Raw genomic sequence first — 2,853 nt, forward strand, 5'->3', positions numbered from 1 at the left:
TATTAGTTTATTTATATTTTTAAACAAGAAATAAAATAAAAATAAGTTGATATTTATAATTATAAGAAACAATAAAAATTACTTCCTTATATTTATGTTTAATTGTGTGAAACTATTTGCTATCTTCTGTAACATAGTACTATACAATAGAAAAATGTAACTTACAGGAGATATTCAATAACTGAGTGGGATGAAAGTTTAGGAGCATGTTTGCTTCCAGAATTGGATTTGGTACAATCATATACTATTTAAGACCCATATTTAAAGTAAAAGTAGGATTAGTCAATGAATGTTTTATTACGGTGAGTCAATTTGTGAAACCTTTAAAAATTTATTTAAATTAATTTTTGTTTATTACGTATAATTGGTTTGTCAGATGCAATCACAACTAGATAATCAAACCTACCTGAGAAGGTATAGGTTCTCCTTCCACTGCTTCTAGCAATGAAGATATAACTCGGGCTCTTATCTTTGTTTTCTTCAAAATCATGTTGCAGATTGCTTAAGGCTCCACAATTCCCTTTAAGGTCACTTTATTTTTAGCCATATCAATCACCACTCCCTCAACTCTTGTTAGAAGATAAAAACAAATTAATGAAGATGAGTGGATATACATATGCATGACATGGGGAATATATTCAAAATTAAGAAAATTAAGAGATAGCTGACAGAATAGAATGAACCTCTCATTTTCACCATAGATTTCTTATTTTTCTTGGTGCATCCTTTACAATGTAAGTCAAGAAACAACACATACGGAGATGGTGGTTTAGGCTCTTTCTTTTCTTCTTATGGATTTTCCTCTGGCTTAGACTCATGAGCCTTTGGTGATTCCTACCAATAAAAATAAAATAAAATAGTATAACAAAATATAATGAGTTCTAGCCTAGATAAATTTGTAAGATTAACTGATAGCAATGCGAAAGCAGAATGCCAAAACTGAAAGTACAAAGATGCTTAATTATGCATTATGAGGAGAAATGAGACTTATGCCAAAACTGAGTGTAAGCATGGAAAAGGTTAGATACACAAAGCAAGAGGTGAAAGTCTTAATAAGAGAACTTAGTTGACTAATCACAAAATTGTAGTTTTCCTTAAACCACTGCCTCATGTCACTTTCTGAAGTGGCCTAAAGTTTCTCTATTCCACCATTACTAATTCTTGATACAATAGTTATCAAAGTTGTTGTATCAAAATTTATTAGATCACTTGAACTTCTAAATTTTTAGCTAGTTGCTTGGCCAATTGCCCCACTTGAACTTCTAAATTTTTAATTTCTAACTCTGTGCTTTTATGGTTAGACATGCATACTTGCATAAATTTAGTCAATGTATCCTTCAGCTTAGTGGTCATCTTGTACAAGTTAGGACCTTGATTATGAGGTCGATTGGATGGACCTCCTTGATCCTTGTTGAAATGATTCCCAGGATGGGACCTCCAACCTTTGCCCTAATTGTGAGAGAAGTTGCCCCCTTGCTGGTATGAAGAGGTTTCAACTTGATTTTTCCCTCTGCTGAAGCATCAAGCAACTATTTAGAGTGGGGGCACAGGCCATCAATGAAAATGTTGAGCTGAATGGGCTCACTAAACCCATGGGTGGTTGTCTTCTGGAGTAGCCCACATAAAAAATCCAGGGCTTCACTCAAAGATTCATCAGGGAACTGGTGGAATGAGGAAATCTCTGCCTTCCCTTCAGCTGTTTTTGACTCTGGGAAATATTTCTTCAAAAAAATTTCAACTACCTCTTCCCAAGTTCTCAAACTATTCCCCTTGAATGAATGTAGCCATCTCTTGGCTTCACCAACTAGCGAGAAGGATAATAAGTTGAGTTGTATGGCATCTTCTGAGACTCCCGCTATTTTCACTGTATTACATATTTCAAAGTAGGTGGCTAGGTGAGCATAAGGATCTTCACTCGATAGGCCATGGAAGAGGTTGTCCTAAATTAGCTGAATTAGGGAATGTGGATATGAGATATTGGTCGCTTTGGCCATGCAATACTAGTAAAGAACTAAGGTGTGGAGGAGCTAGAGTAATCCTCAAGGGTCACCTTCGGCGGTCTGTCTTTGCCATGATAGTTTCCCCAAAAGTATACACAGCGACTCCTTCAAGTTAACTGAAATGAAGAATATGATTCAGAGGATGGGATTCCTCTATCACCTTGATCAATTGTCACCTTTTGTAGCTCATTTCTTAATCTGGTCGTGTTGTTCTTTCTATGCTGCTTCAATCTCCAAGTTCAGTGGAGCTAAGTACTCCATTGGATTTTTACCTTGCATACAAGAAGTAAGCTACAACAGAACAATTAACCAGGACAAAGGATTAAATTACCAATAAGAATGGAATTAAAGAATCAAAGAATAAAGAATAATTGCTTCAAGATTGAAATATGCAACAACTAAGTACAAAAAGCAAAATCCCCGGCAACGACGCCAAAAACTTGTTAACTCATTGGCAAGTGCACCAAATTGTCCAAGTAGTATTCTAAAACGGTAAGACCGAGTATCGCTTCCATAGGGATTTTGTTTGTACTCAAGATGGTGTATATACATATTTTGTGCAATTAATGAATGGATTTAAGAAGTGCAATTCAAATCATTTTGTTTGTATATTAGATATTTATATAATTCTAGACTAAGACTGAGCAACGAAAACAAACACCGGGAACAATGAAGAATCGCGAACATAGGAGTTGAATATGTTGGGGGCTTCCTACCGAAACTTCTCTTGACATAATATAGTTAATTTTTCTCTATTTAATAGTATTCTAGTTATCACCTATATCTATTAAAGTACTCTAGCCATGATAACTCACACGATAGAGCCTAATTCCCTTAATTCCTTTCTTAATCC

At 35.0% G+C, this 2,853-nt stretch overlaps 1 long non-coding RNA gene across 1 annotated transcript; it reads right to left on the reverse strand.

The window, feature by feature from the left end:
- Window positions 1-260: 260 nt before the first annotated feature.
- Window positions 261-817, reverse strand: LOC112998095 (uncharacterized). Its single transcript, XR_003263095.2, has 2 exons — window positions 684-817; window positions 261-562 (listed from the first exon to the last, which is right to left on the reverse strand). It is a non-coding gene; the product is annotated as an uncharacterized lncRNA (long non-coding RNA).
- Between the last annotated feature and the right edge of the window lie 2,036 nt (window positions 818-2,853).

The sequence above is a fragment of the Glycine max genome, chromosome 10, assembly GCF_000004515.6.
Source record: "Glycine max cultivar Williams 82 chromosome 10, Glycine_max_v4.0, whole genome shotgun sequence".
NCBI classification, from domain to species: Eukaryota; Viridiplantae; Streptophyta; class Magnoliopsida; order Fabales; family Fabaceae; genus Glycine; species Glycine max.